Source organism: Sinohyriopsis cumingii, chromosome 7 (genome assembly GCF_028554795.1).
Source record: "Sinohyriopsis cumingii isolate HCF-2022 chromosome 7, ASM2855479v2, whole genome shotgun sequence".
NCBI lineage: Eukaryota > Metazoa > Mollusca > Bivalvia > Unionida > Unionidae > Sinohyriopsis > Sinohyriopsis cumingii.
This window is the reverse complement of record NC_142967.1, coordinates 112,733,011-112,742,154: the sequence shown is the minus strand read 5'-3', so window position 1 is coordinate 112,742,154 and position 9,144 is coordinate 112,733,011.

Here is a 9,144-nt window from a genome sequence, read left to right as displayed (position 1 = left end):
TAGGTTCGTGGGAGGCAAAACTTTACACTTGATCAAGCCTTCGTATTGTCGAATGTTTTTCAGGTCGATGTGTTCCGTCAGCAATTGCGGGTGCCCTACAGGAAAGCGACAATATTTGCACACGTAGGGATACAACGAACACACGTCCAAGTATTTGATTTCTTCTCCTTTCTCTTCGTCGGCTTGGTACAGCAAACAGGTGGCATTGGTCCTTCCTCCGTACAAACTATCCCTCGGGTTCAGCGGGTCCATGAACTGGTAACTTTCCACGAGGCGTTTAAACTCGGGATCGGTTTTCATACGGTGATCGTACTCGTGTTCCCACATTTCCACCACTTGGTATCCTTCCTGTTCCAACTTTAGGCGCCGCTGACAAGTGTCCTGGTACAAGTCTTCCATGGTTCGTTGCAAAAACTGATTTTTAGTGCCACGGTCAGGGTAACAGACGGGACATCCGTGAAATAAGCAACCGTTAAACTCCTACACGATCTTGGGGTTTTCTAAGTCCCAGCCATCGACCGAATACGTTCCGATGGTCTTTTCGCCCCCTCCGTTGCGGGCATGCTGAATCCACTTGTCTTCCTTGTCGCACAAGTAATGTAACCAACGTAGGGCTTTGACCGAGCATTGACGTTTGACAAAGTGGGTCGTTTGAGGACTGATGACAGCCACAGTGTTTTCAGGCATGAATCGTTGTCGATACACTAAGGAACACGCTTTGGCAATGGTGCAAGCTTCTTTCAAAGGATCGACCCCTCCGTGTTCCATGAACAGTTCTCGAAATTTTCCACAGCAACGCCGTAAAATGTCCACGTCGGAACGACAATACGTTAGCATTTCTTCCTGAAAGTCGGAAGGGTCCGAGGCGTGAGCTTGGTACCAAGCGTAGAAAGCTTCTCGTTGTTCGGTACGCATGTTGTCGGGGTCGTAATAGTGAGCCTCAGGTAAATGGGGTAGAACGGCATGTTGATTGGCTTCCGTATTGAAAAAGTGAGGAAAGTACCCTTTAGCCATTTCTGTCATTCCAAACGTTTTAGGCATTCGACTCAAAGGCATGGCCAAGTAACTCATCGAATCTTTAAACTGCACTTGTCCCACTTGCATGAAAATGATTTTGGCTCCGTTCAAAGTCACTTTAGGACGCTCGGTGCCTTGTTCCGTATAGTATCTGAGAAGAAACTGTTCATCGTATCCGGAGAAATTGTGAGCCATCACTGTGGCATGACGATGACAATCTCCGTAACGTTCGATGTCCTCTTGGCTCCACGTCTTGTCGATGGGATCTAAGACCCATTGGGCAAAATCGGCTAACGTGTTCTGTCCTCGAAAGATTTTTTCACGCCCTTCAGGAATCTTGCTTCAGTGAGGGCAATGACTGAAGATAGGTTCTTGAATGCACTTCTCGCACGCTCGATGAGCCACGCAGAAATTAGGAATGTGAATGCCGGTCTCTTGCATGCATTCGAAATCGAAAAAGATGAAATTGCTTTTCTTCTTGTGACCGTCCTCTTTCTCTGGTGGGGGTTGGTATTTTTGCACGTAGCATTGGTGTTCCAAGTCGACGATGTGGTGACAAATGTGACATTTTTTCTTTCCTCGACATACGTGTGCCTTGGTACTGTTGGTACGTATGCCTTGTCTACACGTAGGGCACAATCTCAGCAGTTGACAAGCACATTTCTGCTGTGAACCTTGTGTTTTCAAATGTTGTTGGTAACAGGTAGGGCTGACAAACGTGAGCAGACAAGTTGAACAAGGCACTGGTTCTTCGCTCAGACAGGGTGGAGAGGCCAAACATCCTGGGCATTTCCATCCACACTGCTTGTGTTGCTCTCGATTATTATAACCATAGTCACATTTCTCACAGTAATATCTGTATCCCAGGAATCCGGTGATAGTGGTAATGGTATCGAAATGGTCATCGTGATGATAAACATGAATGTATTTTCCGTCCTTAAAGTCTTGGCCTCGAAACAACAGAGGCCCGCGCATTTCTTGAGGGTGCACTTTCAAGGTGTAGCGTGGAGCTAGGGCATCTTGCAATTTTTGCATCTCAGGAATGCCACAGGGTGTGTCTTTGGACAGGCCAGCTTGTTGCAACAGGAGTTCTGCTTCGTTTCGTTGTTTGGTTCGGTTCGATTTTCGAATGTTCTCCCAGGTTCTTTTCCATTCTACCGTGTCGTTCTTGTTGGCATAGGTTCGTCCCACCACGATGGCACGGGCTAAGCACATCTGGTCTTGAGGGTTGTAAATTCGGACGAGACTTGTTTTGGTGTTGCGAAGGTCGTCCACCAATAACATCTTTTTGCGTCCTGTCCCTTGAGGAAGAGAGACGTGAGCCATTTTCAGTGTGGCTTTACCATCGGTGATGTCAAACTGGTCATTAGATTGTTGTACGTGTTGAATCTTGTCCATGACTTTGGAAGGGGTTAGTTCTGCGGGTCTGCTAAACTCGATCCAAACAGGGGATTTCAAACCGTCGTGATCTATGGATAGTGTCAAGCGATCGTCTTCTTTGGGTTGACATTGTCGCTTGAGTGAGGTGAGCAAAGAATCCCACATCTCGGTGATAAACCCTTCTGCTTTCTCCAAGGGTACGTCGGCCTTGAAATCGTTAAACTTCACCGTGTATTTGTAAGCCGTGGTTCTAAATTTTCTAGAGGAGCGCTTTTCCGTCTCTCGAATGGAATAGTACTTTTCAGGGTTGACTAAGGGTGGTGAACTTGGCTTAGAGGGTTCGGATTCTGGTTCGCTCATGTCCTCTTCAAAATCACTGGCATGAATTTGTGCCAAGATTTCAGCCCTGGTACGAGGCGATAGATCACGTTTCTGCCTCTTACTTTCTTCTTCTTCTTCTTTCTTCTCGAATGAATAGGATCGTTTCATCTTGAGTGCAAAACGTCAAATGACTCAAGTTTAAACACCATAGACTAATTTATAGTCATGACAAACCAGCGTATATAAAAGGGTGTGTGTCTTGTCCTTTCACTATTCATTTCACTCTCAAACCGAGCACAACGATGGAAGAGACTACCCAGATGGAACGTTTCGTCAGAGCTTTGCGAGGGGTCATTAGAAAATTCTCTTCAGACCAGCCTACGGACTACTCTCCTTCCTTTCGAGATAAAAGTCAGAATACTTGCTATATCTGTCAGAAGAAAGGGCATTGGTCTTCAGAGTGTCCAGACCGTCAAAAAAAAAAAAAAAACAGGGACTAAAAAAGACAAAAGTCAAGATACCTGTTATTATTGTAAAGAAAAAGGACATTGGTCTCCAGATTGCCCAAAAAAGAAACAAGAGGAGTGAGAAGAAAAGAAGGATTCTTCAGAAGAAGAGAGGGATTCTTCGGAAGAAGAGAGGGATTCTTCGAAAGAAGAGAGGGATTCTTCAGAGGAAGAAGAGGAAGAAAGAAGACAATTCTATTTAAAAGAGGCTAAGAAACAGGAGAAGAAAAGAAGAAGGGAAGAAAATGAGGAAAAAACGGTGAAGAAATTCAAAAAACAGAGAGACTAAATAATGAGAAAGAAGAAGTGTACGAACTTTTTAAAGTGTTCTGTTGTGAATTGTGAATTGGATTGTAACTATGGAGAAAAGAATACATTAATGATATAAGGTAAGTGTCTTTGAGTTTTGATTTTAAAATAAGAAGCTACACTCACGCACTCATACACAGACACGTGCTATAAGGGTAAAATGGGTGGGGTTTATTTTTGAGTTATTGGCAAATTGAAATTGTATTTCTTTTCGAGAAATGTGGGTGGCCCTGAAAAGGGCCTTTTTTCTTTATGGTGTAGGAGTGAGTTTAACCAATCAACTTTAACTGCCTTAAGCCTTTGCCACGGCCAAGGCCTACTTCTGATGATTGGGTTGAAATCACTAAGGGTGGTACGACAGGCTTAGTCACAGGGTTGGCGTGTTTAGCTCGGGAAGGTCGTATTCTCTTCGGTCGTGATAAAGAAGTCTGATACATTTGTTTCAGACTTCTTAACTCCGCTAAAATGTCCAACAGTACCGTAGCCGTTTGATTTTCACCCTCTTGTTTCTTTGCTGCTACTTCTTCTTGCTGTTGTTGCTGTTGTTTTTTTCTTACCTCTTCTTCTTGCTGTTGCTGTTGCTGTAGGAGAAAAGCTTGTTCCGCTTCCTTTTGTCGTTGCATAAATTTCTCCAATTCTTCTTTCTGTCTCTGTCTAAAATTCTCCACTTGCGGTAATGAAGAAGGTAACGAAGGTTCCGAAACAAATTCTTGCGAGGTAAGAAAATCCACAAAATCCCAATTCACCTCTTCTGAAAGTAAGTCCGGGTTCCCTTGGGCAGTCTCCCATGCTGGTGCACCCCAATGGATCGTTTTCTGAGTTTCCGTCATGTTGAATCACTGTCGCATAGATTGACTGCACACAAGCGCTAGCGAATCTATATAGACCACGTGACGTCACAAACTGTTCTCTTCGGATTGGATGCAAGCTGACTGAATTTTGTAACGCGTGTTCGGATTGGTGAATGAACTCAATCCGTTTCAATCCTACCTCTGCCTATAAATAAGCGCAGTTCACTATATTGATTCACCTGTTCTCGTCGCTTCAAGATGTGGACCACAGTTGAGTCATCCACCCTTGTGTCTTCCATGATGTTTAGGACGGACATGCTCATGTATGTCCGATCCAAGTGGACTGTTGTCCATAGGACAAACACCAGCCTGTGGATACGTAGGATCTACGTTGAAAGACAAGGATGCCTGAAAAGAGTGCTGATTTACGGACCAACAGTGAGACGTAGCCTAAGGACAAGAAGAAGACCAATGCGGTACCATTTATGTTAATGAATACATTAACATAAACCCAAAGGCCCTTTTCAGGGCCAGACATATTTCTCGAAAAGAGATAGCCTTTCCATTGCCTACCCTTTTTTAAATTTAAATTTAAATTTAAATTTAAAAAAACTTTAAAAAAAAAAAAAAATCCCATATTCAATTCCCCTTGTCCCTAGACAAACCCAAACTCTATTCCCATGTTCAATTCCTTGTCCCTAGACAAGCCCAAACTCTATGTTAAATTCCCATTGTCCCTAAAGTGACCCAGCGTTTTTCTCCATGTTAAATTTCCATTGTCCCTAGAGTGGCCCAGGGGTGTTTTTAATGCTAAGTCCCATTGTCCCTAGGGTGGCCCCATTCACTACTAATGTTCCCCTGGCCATTTCAAGTGTTCAGCAATTTTCTTAATATGATGAAAGTATTGATCAACTTCTTACTACTCTTATATGTCTGGCAACTTTAAACGTGAATTTGTATGCATTGTGCTCAGCCTGAACGTTTTAATTTTTAAGCTATATTGCATTTCCCTTTTCTGCTCTCTCTCTCTCTCTCTCTCTCTCTCTCTCTCTCTCTCCTCGTTATGCATCTGCATCGAATTTCAATCTTCTCTTTTGATCGATCTCTCTCTCTTTTCCCTGTATTGTCATTGTATTTCCTTCTCCTATTGCTTTCACTATAGCTGAGGCTTTCTTAAATCTAATTCCATCATGTGTTTTAACTGTAATTCTTTTAAATTCATATCAAAACATGATACAGACTTGTCAAGAGCTAAGAAATTTCATCCAAAATATCCTTTTCGATCAATCAAAATAATATTTATCCCTTGCTTTGTTACAGAAGCTTTTGCTACAGAGAGATGTTAATGTCTGGCAAGCTAAAACAATGCGTCCTTTTTCAAAGACTATAACCCTTCCTGGATAGGATTTGAAGCAAAACTCTCGACTTTAGATGATATTGTAAATACTTGCTCATGTCTCTAAAGATTTCGCAAATGTGAGAAATAACAAATATGTTCTTGGGATATTAACATATTGAAGAAGAAAAGTCTATTTTAGTTTCAAAGGCAATTTTAATTCTCTAAAATATTTTAAAGAAATCGATATGCACGACGGCATATTATAACAGATAGAAGAGAAACCAACAGTTTATGTAAAATTCAACTAATAATTTATTTCCTTGAAATACAAAATGAAAACTCAGCAGACACTTACAGTGTTGTGAATTAAATACCAAATAATCCTAAATGTCTTATTACGCGAAGAATATAGATTTCGACTAAGGTTTATTCAAAACTTTAATTAATATGACTTGTGTCGGCAATTCTATAATTATTTTAGGATTTAATTCACTAAAGTCCGAAGAAATATGTTAATCCTAAAATTCACGAGCACTTCACTGATTCCAATTAATAGTTTTAATAAATAATTTCTCTCAAATTATTTCTAATTCAAGCCTAACTGTAAGCTTAATAAATTCCCAGATACTAAACTAAGACAGGAAATAATAATTTTGTTTACTAAACTTATAAACAAATACCCATTTGACCTATATTCCGAAAAGAAATAGTACCAAGTTCAATGGCGTATTTCACATTTGACTTGTTTTGAAATGTTAAAAGATATGTTGATAAACTCGTTTAGATTGGTAGACTTCAAAAGGTTAACAAAGCTATATAGATTGTTTAAAAGTTATAAAATAAAAACAGTGATGTGTAAAATGTCACCTAATTGCATTTCAGTCAAGCACTTTTTTGTTACTTCCCTGGAGTCAATCTGTTTACCATTTTAGTACACAAAAACGAGCTGGTCAACCAGTGATGAAACGTTTCAAGTACTGAGTTCTATCAGGTATAGTAACGTGCTATAAGAATGGCTACAATTAGCAAAAAATAATTGTGGTCTGACTCAGCCTCCGACTCTCTTTTGTACCCGCAACAGAAAGAGAGGATATTAGGTCCCACTGGACAGTTTATCTGGTGAATTTTCATCCGACAATGACCTGTTACAGAGAAATGAGAATAATTTTACACTTAAGATACAGATAAAAACAAACTAATGATTTTTGTAGAAAGCATACATGTGAGATTTAGACTGCAGTAATCAGGTTAATTCCTGATGCAATTGGTGGTTTTTGTACTGAACCAACACTGCCACCAACCCCTAAATTTTACATTCATTTTTGACAAGAAATAGTTATTTTGAATATTTTTTTGTGACAAGGCAGCTAAAAGAATCAGTATGTACCTTATCCATGAATAAAGTTCACTAGTACTATAACAAATTAGCATACTTTTCATCCCCCTCAACCATCTAGATTTTTAGATATTTACCTCTGTAGCAGACACACATAAATACGTAAGCCAAGTCGGCAGCTCATTTGCAGCCCAAGTTACGCATTTGATCTTCAATGCTCATCTAACTGTGACAGGCAGTCACCAACAAGCCAACCTATTTCCAAGCCTAACTCAAAGTAAATCTAAACCACATTATAGATTTAGCTTATGTGTGAATTTATAAATGCTAGGCTTGTGAAAATTAGGTTCATGGCTTCTACATTAAAAATTGGGGTGTCAAAATACGAAACTATCCAGTGAGACCTTAAAAATTCAAATAGCAGTCTGATTAAGGGAAAATCTTCTTATTTTCAAAACTTTGGCCAATTCTAATAAAACGCAACCTTAAGAAGTTTAAAATTCAAAATTGTTTGTTTCCTATGATTTATTGAATTTATCGATGACCAAAAGCTATCAAACGGAGCAACAGCTATGAGACAGCTTCATACTTCATGTATTACTTTCCCTTCTGAAACATACAATTTCCTTACAATATGTCAGTTTCATCATTTTTCACAGCTAATACACCCTGTCTTGTTAGTGCCTGGTGATATCAGAGATATCTGAGAGCACAAATAATACAAATTTTCATGCAATCTGAAATAGTAGTGAATAAAAGATGTAAAAGAAGCCAAGCTGAATTTCTTGTACAATAGCTGCAGAATGTACATGCTAAGTACTTGAAAGAATAATAACGATGCACTGCATATATAAACTGACCAGAACTCTCTCACTGATTTCATAAAGATGGTCAAATCTATTCTAGAATAGAGAAATCCAAGGTAGACTTAAGGGAGGCAACTCATCAGGTAACATCAAATGTATGGACCAATCTTTGTAAACTGAACCACATCAGTTGGGAAACTTAAACAATGAAATTCTATACCCAGATTTATCCCATCTGTTGATAAAACAATATGCATGGATACTGTATTTTAAGAACACTAAGAAGGTCACATTTAAATCATTTTCATACTGGCCGGCACATAATGTTGTTGAAGTTGCTTTATTTAGAAGTTTGTTTTGCTAGTGATTGTCTAAAGCAAATAGAAAATCATGCAAAGTAAAAAAGGGGAGGAGGAAAAACACAATGTAAAAAGGGACATCCATTTAACATAACTCACCAAAATCTTCAGTGAAACTGGTGCAGATATATTTGTTCCTGTGAAAGCTCCACATTGGCATGTCTGACTCCCAATAAATGTTTGATGTTGTCCTGCTGTTAGCAATATCACTTTGGCAGGTGTGCTCCCATACACCTTGGGGCCTACAAGAAAATAAAACCCTGAACTTCTTATATATAGGTCATTATAACTTAAATTTCGGTAAATAAGATGAAATATATGTATTGAAACATTTCATCATGAGTAGATATGGATGTAAGAGCATTAGGTGGCAGGGTCCAGTTTCGTAAATTGGCCCCTGACAAATTTCTTAACTTAAGGCTATGGTGTGACTTTTTTCAGCTATTATTGTTTACTATTTACAGATATGGATATATTTGTGAACTAGGTGCTTTGGGCTTGTGTTGTTCTTGAAATTGATGTCAGGCATATACACCTTCCATAGTTGCTCTGCAGTATGTATATACTGAAATACCAATAGTCGGCCGGCAAGGATGAAGAGCTAGCCTCCCATAGCAGTAGACACCTGGGTTCAAGGCAACTATAGTATCTCAAAAACGGCTTGGATGACAACTATTCTGAATTGCTCAAACTCTTTAGTGGACAATGTTTTTCAAAATTTTCATCCAAGGAAAGGACTTGCGTTTGCACTGTGAACACCACATGCTGCCAAAATGGCATTTGGATGTGAAAAATTCATGTATAAAATAGAGGTTGGGGTGCATAAACCTCTTCTGCTGTGAACTGCCATTGACTTCTCTGGTCAAGTGAATACTATTATTATGCTTTGTTTTAATATAGGTATTTACAAATATGGACTTTTTTGACCTCACTTGTGTATTTGATTTTTTGTGATTTTTTTATACTAGGTCGCTGATTGA